Source organism: Meleagris gallopavo, chromosome 1 (assembly GCF_000146605.3).
Source record: "Meleagris gallopavo isolate NT-WF06-2002-E0010 breed Aviagen turkey brand Nicholas breeding stock chromosome 1, Turkey_5.1, whole genome shotgun sequence".
In the NCBI taxonomy this organism is placed as follows: domain Eukaryota; kingdom Metazoa; phylum Chordata; class Aves; order Galliformes; family Phasianidae; genus Meleagris; species Meleagris gallopavo.
The window spans coordinates 56,764,374-56,773,771 of NC_015011.2; positions in this window are offsets into that span (position 1 = coordinate 56,764,374).

Consider the following 9,398-nt stretch of genomic DNA (forward strand, 5'->3'; position numbering starts at 1 on the left):
AAAGAAAGAAAGAAAGAAAGAAAGAAAGAAAGAAGGAAAGAAAGAAAGAAGGAAAGAAGGAAAGAAGGAAAGAAAGAGGAGGAAAGAAGAAAATCGCCTGGCATGTTTTCTGTTCTCAGTAGCTTCCTCTGAGTAAACATGGTGCTGCAAAAGAGAACAGTAAAGGCTCTGTGAGGTAGCAGTGGGTTTTTAGACACGCTATGCATAATCAACCTCCAAGCCTGGTTACAGCCTACGTATGATATACTGTGCTCTTATGTCTATGTTTAGGTGCATTTTATCAGTGTAGGCATACAGTCACAGCTCTACTCTGAAGCTGCAATTTTTGTTTATATTGTAAGCCCATACCTGGCCACAACCCCACACAGGAAAAGCTATACCGAGAAAAACATACTTCTGCAAGAACAACAGAGTCATTTCGGGCTTTGGCTGGCACAGCTCTGCTGGGGAAATCACAATTCACCATGCTCCTAGTTGGCATTGCTGGTAGCAGAAGTTTGGAACAGAGTTGTAGTCTCACAGGACTCTCATAGCTCAGAAAGAACAGATTGCCTTTAAACTTACTGATCCCGGGAGGCTTAGGTCTTTGGTGTTTTCTTTACAGCCCAGGAAGCTTGTGTGAGCTAGAACAGGCTTTTGCGGAGCTTTTGTAATGCACTGTGATTTGTTTTAGACTAGAATATCCCTTCTTTGCCCGTAACTACTTAATTGTCTAAAGGAGCAGATTTGTATATTGTCCTCTCCAGGAGATAATCTGTAACCATTTTTACTCAGAACTCCTTATTTTTCCCTTTTTTACCTGATAAAAGAAGTTTGCCAATGGATTGGAAAACTGGATCTTGTTACTGTTACCTTTGTGGCTTTAAATCTTTTGCAGGAAAAAAAAAATAACCTTCCAGACAAAAGAGTATTCTCTTTTTCCCCTGCCATCCAGTACCCTGCTGCAAAGGAAAAAAAAGCAAAAACACAGAACAGAGCTACAGAGTGTATTTAAACATGAAACCATCTACATCCATCCTGCCAACAGAAACAACAGTATTAATCCATTTTGTACTAATTTGAAATTTTTAGTACTATGTTTCTTCCAAATCAAGCAAAAACTGAAATAAAATCCCTCTTATGCTGAAATAATGTACAAAAGGGAGCATTTGAGAGAGCCTAATGGAGAATGGACCACAATCATCATCATCCAGTTATGCATGGGAATGGAATGGAATGGAATGGAATGGAATGGAATGGAATGGAATGGAATGGAATGGAGTGGAATAGAATAGAATAGAATAGAATAGAATAGAATAGAATAGAATAGAATAGAATAGAATAGAGCAGAACAGTCCCCCAAAGAGGCCTACAAAGGCCATTGAGTAAACTGCCTGACCACTTCAGGGCTAATCAAAAGTTAGTTTCATTCTCTCCTTCTTCTGGCAGTGCTGGTGAGCCCAACCTGCCATTGCCTTTATGGCTGCAGACCCTCTGGAGCAATGTTGCTTCAGCGATTTAAGGCTGGGTTGGATGGGGCCCTGCGCAATCTGATCTAGCACTTGATCTAGCAGTCGTCAACCCTGCCTGTGACAGGGGGGTTGGAACTTGATGGTCCTTGAAGTCCTTTCTAATCCAAGCCATTATGTGACTGATTCTTTTCTCAGTAATTTTTACAGCCATATCTATTGAAGACATAACAGCTGGACTACGCACTTCTTGTATTTGCAGGTGATCTATAGCAGAACCTTGGCTTAGTGTTTTCAAATGTCTACCCATCCATCCCCCTGACTTGAATTGTCATTACTGCGAACAGCCTTCACTGTTTTTTTTTGGTTTTTTGTTTTTTGTTTTTTTTTTGTGAAAAACGTCACAATGTGATTCATTGATTACAGTGAGAAGCAGAGATTAGCAGCATTGTAACTTGGTGCTAACATGTCATGCAGCTAACACACATCAATTCAGATGTTTTCAAGTGTTACATATGGGACCGTGAAAAGACTCTGCTCCTACCACAGAAATTGACAAATCCTAGTCTCTAGCCTTTGTTTCTCTATAGGATTTTTCAGGGTTCTTGTCTTATTAGGGATACGCATTTGTAAATCCCATGCAAGTAGAAGTCTCAAAATCTCTGAAAAGAAGACCATCAGCTTCATTAATGACTCTTCAGAAGTGTGGTCCTCTCCTCACCAGCCAGCAATGTGAGCACTTGGACTTGGTCCCTTTACTTCGTGTGCCCCAGTAGGACAGGTGATAGAGGCCATGTCACCAAGAGTTGGGGCCTGCAAACTGAGCAGAGCCCAGCTTTGTTGGTTGTCTGTGGTAGATGGGCAGGGCAGAGGATTTTTACCAAGGTACAAATGGGATAATAGGTGGAGAAAGACGTGAATGTCATAGTATTTCATGACAAGTTTTAATCAAGAAATCTTAGAAAGCTACAAGAAAGCTGGCTCTCACAGTAGATCTCCAAATGAAGAAATTTAAAAGGACCTATGGACGGCTTTTCAAGAAAACTACAAGGCTTCACCTAGCGGTTCAAAGCAGAAGAGCTCCTGGTGGACGAGGGATGCTTTGGCTGCGCTGCTGAAATCCTACAGAACAAGGCTACCGTCAGGAAAGGGCCTTTCACGCTTTCTCACTATACTAGTGTTTCATTAGTTAACGATAGATGGCGCTAAATTTCCACCTGTCCAACGCTGTCAGCCAGAAAATGTATTTGAAGTAATTAGGCCTGCAAGATAACACTTAAAAGGGTTACTGCTGAAGTTGATGAAAGTGTGTGGGCATAGAGAGGCAGGAGCGCCAAGATGCTTCACCAGCTGGAGAAGTCTTAGGTGAGATAGTCTGGCTGCCAGAACAGGCTGCCAAGATAGTCAAAGGGAAGGAGCCAGGAACTGGAGAACGATTTGCAAATTCTTGAGAACAGCTATTGCGATCCTCTTGCTGGCTGGGTCAGGTAATGCCTGTCATTATCAGTGATTGAGGATCCCGGGCCAGAGGTATTAAAATCCCACTAGAGATTCTAAGTCCAGTGGGTGGCTTGCCACAAGCCCTCTGGTTCTGGGATTAACCCACCCACAGCACTGAGGTCGTGTCTAAGCGATGTCTCTTGGAGCGGGGCCATGCTGCAGGACCAGAGGGAAGGGCTTAGGGAACTCTCTGGCAGTCCTGCTGGCTCATCCTGTATGGCTCCTGGTGAGGAGTGGGGAACAGTTGAAGTTATTTCTTGCTTGAAGCAAATAGGAGAAGAAAGACGCTTCCCTATGGAATTTTGCACTCCTTTTCTGACAGTAGCAGGGAACACCGCCCTGAGTCTGGGGCTCGGTGCTTGCAGTTTTCATTGCACTGTTAATTTCTTTTGTATGACAGCCCAGCATCCTGGAGGGGGCAGGTACAGGTGAGGAAAAGGACAGGACAGCATACTGCAATAGCAATTCACTCTCTTGCACACTGTGGAAATGAGATTCATAGGAAAAGAGGTTGTACTGCTGGGAGCTGGAGCACAGCTGGTGCCATATGGCCTTTTCCATACTGCTCGGTTTGCTATCCTCACCTGGCCACTCCGAGCAGCTGCCTGCTGCCTCCCAAGGCTTTCTTCCTGCTGCTCAGGCTGCCCTCATGCAGAATCAAGTCGAGAGCCTCGCCTTTTTAAAGTGCAGATGTGATGTTACTTAGAGAAGAGTAGGGAGAGGAGGGGTGTTTGCCCTGCTTACCTGGGAGGAGTACATACCACACACTGGTGGGCAGCTGTGGGTGTCATTAGCCTTCAGTGCTTTCCCAGAGATGCATATCATGAAGACTGCTCACAAACTTGTTTTCCTAAACAGCTTTTCCCTCAATGACACACCTAAGCATAACTTGCAGGGTTTTTTTTCTTTTTTTCTTTCTTTCCTTTTTTTTTTTTTTTCCTCCTGTGACGGATAATCTCTTCCTGCATTTCTGAGATGGCTTCTCCTCAAAGCCGTTGAGGAGGGTTGAACATGTAAGCCAGTGCTGTGCTCTGCTCCTATCTTTGCCTGTTGTCCCTCAGTAGACCAGAGAGTCATAAAAGCATAGAATGGCTTGGGTTGGAAGGAACCTTGAAGATCATCCAGTTCTAACCTCCTGCTGTGGGCGGGGCTGCCACTCACTACATAAGGCTGCCCAGGGCCTCAGGCAACCTGGCCTTGAACGCCTCCAGGGATAGGGCATCTGGGCATCCATCTATCCACATCTTCTCAGATTCCTTCACTCAGGGCTTCAGTTCTCTCTCTCTGACCTAGTAGTACTCTCCTTGCAACAGTGGTGTGAAAATGATTGGTTGCATCTCTGTTCAAAGATCTAATTAGAAGTATTATTATTATTGTTATTACTACAATGGTAGCTCTCTGAAATACTTTCTCAAGGCAAATGTTGCCAGAAACTGAGGCTAGAGAGTTAAATGAGTCCTCCTGCCGTTAGCACACAGTTTCCTGTCTGCGCTTACAAAACTGTCCCGCAGCAGCCTGTGGAAAGAGTCTCCTGTCTTCTTTGGCAAAACCCTAGAAGCCCCAGTGCAAAAGGTCCTTAAAGGCTCTCCGGCATCAAGGATTTGTTTACAGGAAGGCTGTGGTGCACGCTTTTGGGTGGTCATGTGTGGAGGCAGGAGCTGGATTTGATGATCCTTATGGGTCCCTTCCAATTCAGAATATTTTATAATTCTATGGTTCTGTTCAAGATGGAGAGAACTGCAGGGACTCAGCTGACTGCAAGTGAAGGTCGATGCTCTTGGGCTGCCTGTCTGTGGCTCTGGGAGCTCTACTTCAGCATCAGGGTTAGGAGCGCTGCTCTGGGCGCTGGCGGCTCGTGCTGCTCAGAGAGGACAAGAGGCGGCTGAGCCGCTGAGCAGCAGGGTGCTCCTCTGCTTTTTCATATCCTCAAACAAAGGGTGTATAGAGCAGAGACTAAGACCCATAAACCCGGTGTAATTAAAATACTGAATGTTAACCGTTAAAAGCAGTGTGAGCAAAAAGACTCTGAAAGAGTTATTTAAAAAAAAAACAACACAGTTTTCAATTACTGCTAAATGAAGCAATAAATGCACGCACAGCTAGTGATGTATCTTAATTATTATTCCAAACTTCAGCATTATTAGTAATGCACTCTGTTGGGCGAGAGCAACAAGCTGCACAGGCAGCAATGTTCTCCAGTGCCCCCCGGCCTCCAGGAGGTGTTGCTGTTACACAGCTCTCTTCGAGACACTCAGCGCTGTGTAGAAAACAGGGTGGAATAAAATGTGGTAAGGCTGGATAAAAAATGTAAACCATACTAAGTATATAGAATCCAGTCACAAGGATTTCTATTATGTGGGGAAAAAAGAGCCTTTAGTGTAATATGTGTCCGCAGTATAAATAGTTCAGCAAAATGTAAACACCAAATATTTCCACCAGAGATCTTTGCAACCTCACATACAGTAGCCCTACTTTTCTTTTTCGTTAAGGACTTCTTTTAATAAAGGGGCTTTTGTGGGCCGATTTGGGAAAAATAGCGGCCACCTGTAACCTTTTTTTTTAACCTAGCAGTACATACAGTACATCTATCAAAAGCGAAGGAATTTGAAACCTGCAGACTTTTTAAAGAAGCGAGTTCCACACATGATATAAAACAAATGCCATGTGTGCACCAAGCCAAGCAAATTAACAAAAGGGCAGGGGCATTTCCAATATTGCTTAAATAACTCAGGCTTAATAATGGGCTCTTTTCACACATGCACACAAAAGCCAAAATGTGTTTAAGAAGAAAAACATGCATTTTCATTGTGTGCTAAGGCAAGAACCTCGATTTTTTTTAGAAAAGCCATTAACCCTGAGCACACAAATTCTCTGTGGGCTTTCCTAGGGGATGAAGGCAGCACCTTGATGTAGAGCTGTTCTTTGCAGGTAGAGGGGGAAGACCAGTTTGCTCAGACTGTTGTGCACTGCTTGCCTTCAGGAGTGCTCTCCTGAGGCCCCTTCCTCACAGGAGAGGCATCACAGACATCCCCTGGTGCTGCTCTCAGTGATCAGAGAGATGTGGAGCGCTGTGTGGGTGAAGTGACTGACATGGAGTTCAGTGTTCAGAGGAGCAGAACTCTGTTCCCTAGAGCCGGGTTGCTGGGTTTGGGTGCTCAACAGTTCTGCATGTTAAACCATGAAATGCTCCTAAAGGCGGCACCTTAAAGTAGAGGAAAGGGGGTTCAGTTAAGCTACTTTTCCAAGCCAGTCCCTTATTTTCCACAACCCTAGATAAGTTATTCACCCTTCCCTCTGTGAGAGAGGTCACCTTCAGCTCCTGGTGGTCAGCGTGCCAGTGGTGAGTCTTGGTGGTGCTCTACAGGAATCCAGATCTGTTAAGATTTCCTTAAGAAGGAAAAAATATTTTTTAACACTATGGTCTCATGTTTTTCAGTCCAGTGGAGACTGAAGAGACAAAGAGATAGGACAAAAAGATACCAAAAACGTGACTCATGCAGGAAATTTAAAATTAAGCGTTGGTTGATATAAACAGCCTTTTGTATAGAACTGTTGTTCTCAATCTTCACTGGCTTTGAATAAGCATACAGCATGCCACACTTTGCTTTTCCTGTTGGCCTCCATTTAAACTTCTCAATTTCCTGTGGCCACAGCAACACTGAAAGGTCCTGTGAATAAAACCTTCACCCTCCCTCCATACAAAATACAAAGGGCCTCTACCACAGATCCAGTGGAGATGAACTCGGATACTTCTCTGCCACAGTGATAGAGAACTCCCTGTGACCACAGCACTTATGAATTCCTGTCTTTGGACTCCAGCCCCGCAGATCTGATTGCACTCAGCCTGAGCCTAAGGAGCGAGGTGCTTCTGCCACTGCTATACTTGCAGGGTATCTGGAGCTGTCGGTGACTTGTTATGTGTCTGAGGCATTATGGACTCTCTGAGCCAACTGCTCGTTTGCAGCAATACTCCAGAAGCTCCCCAGGCAGCATTCTGTCAATGCTGAGGGGCATCGGTGTGAACAAGAGCCACCTACACCCACAGAGGTTATGTCACAGTAGGGAACCCTGAGCAGTCAACTTGGGTTTATTATAGTCCCTTTGTGCAGCCAAGATTTTCCCTCTAGCTAAAAGCGCTTTGTAAACGTTATCAAATAGCTCTATGATTTAAGATTTTGTTCCCATTTGAAAACATAGAATTATGCCAGAGAAGCTAAGTTGTCCAGGAATCACAGAGGAAGTCACACCAGGGACGTGAACAGAAATGAGTGGATCCTCATTCCTCTTTTCTAGCCATTTTTATCTTGCAATTTTTTCTCAGTGGTCTCCTATTGTCTTGCCATGAAATTAGATTTGGGGTTTTGAGATAGGGACCTCACCTTTCTTTTTGTCTGTTACAGACTCACAAATTGTTACTCCCAGGGAAATAATGAGTCTCATGAGCATTATTGGTGGGTCAGACATTCGGCTGCTTAGCTATGTGATTTCAGTGCCCTTCAGTTAGATCCTGAACTCTGATTGAGCCTTGATTGCAACAGTTCATACACACATCCACATTACTGGGGATCAACAAGCTGCTGTGCACCAGCTGAGCAATGGCAACTTAGTTGCTGAGGCCCAAAACTGCACCAGCTTTTTAGTTTCACTGGTCATTTCCAGGCGATCTGGCTCAGTAGACAGGCTGATGTGGCATTTTCAGCCTACAAGAAGAGCAGCTGTTATGGCTATTTTGTTCTACCATATTAAAAGAAGCTTCCTTTTATTAAGTGCATTGGAAATAAAAATTACGTTGAGTAAAGTATGTCGCTCTGAAAGTAATGCCTGCTATTTATTTCCATGGAAACTACAACAAAGAGCACAGTAACACCGATAGAGCAAATCCTCAGCTATAAAACACTATTTTGCAACAGTCTCCACCATCAGTTATGCATTTTCACCTGTGATGAACAAGAGCCTGCATGACACACTTGTAAAAATCTGCACCAGCAGAGATGACACACTATTTCACAGCTGCTATGATGGCATCATTGCTAGGAAAATGTTGCCCATGCAGTCCAAATTTCAGGGAATGTTTAGATGTTGTGTTGAGGGACGTAGTTAATAGAGAACTACTGATGATAGGTGGACAGTTGGACTGGATGATCTTACAGATCTTTTCCAATTTTGATGATTCTGTGATTCTATGATTCTATGAAATTTCTCTATACTCATATCCAATTGGTCTCTATAAATGTTCAGCAAACATCTGTGAATGCTAATTCATTGTTGCAATATTTTTCCACATGGAGGAATTCAGTGACACACCTTTGCTTCATACACACTTCATGTCAGATGTCATTTTATCAGACTGCCCCTCTGCTGCCATCTGTCACATGGCAACAAAATGTAATGGGATATTGATGGGAAGGTTCAACCTCTCCTACCATGCCACCAACATCCAACTCTTACGTTATGGGCCAACTTAATAAAGTAGAAGGCATTACTTTCAGAGCAATCCTTATATAATATCCTAGTAACCATGGAATACAATTGCCTTCAGTGGACAGGTTCATGAATGTTTAACTTTGTCCTCTACTTATGCACATATCCTGTGTGCACTGCCCTGAAATGGCTGATCACCAGCAGCCAATCTTTGCCAAACATCGTCCTTAAAAAAGGAGACCTATGCTCCCTGTCATCAGCTGCTCTGGCACAGTTGTTGTATACCAAGATGAAGCTCCTGGATAGGTGTATATTTGTTATAGTGTTCATTAATATCAAACAATACAGCTTAGCGTAACATCTATGCATGTACATAAACCTATGTAATTAAAAGGAATGAGCCATTACAGTTTTCCATCACTTAAACCTTCTTCACTTGTTCTAGTTTGAGTGGTACTGGGTTCTTTTTACATCCAGTTGTGGCAAAGAGCTGGATAACTACTAGACTGTTCAAGAAACAAGATATCAGACTTTGGAAAGGACCTTTCGCCAGCTTCAAATGAGTGCACTGGTTTGGTATTAGACCATTTCATTCACTACTCCGAAGTACAGCTGGTTGAAATTCAGTCATATCTTCCTTCATTTATTTCTTAAATTTGTTACTTTTTGAAACAGATAAACAAAAATAAATAAGAGATGTTTGTCAATTTTAGTTGACATTTTTCTTTTTCAGTACAAAAAAAAAATTGAAAAAAAAGAAAATGTGAAGAAAAAGAAAAGGAGGAAATCAAACAAATAAAAGAAAACACTAAACTGTAAAAATGAAGAAATCTAAAAGGAGATGACACTTATTTGTAAAACAGTCATGTTTTTAATGAAAAAAAAAGTATTTTTTTTTTTATATCAAAAAGGCCTTCAGAATAAAACAATGTGGCAGCTTTACTACACCGTTACCTGCATTGGTGCTGATTTCCCTGACCTGATTCTCCATCACTTGCCTACTGTGATGATCTTTCAAACTGTCTTTGG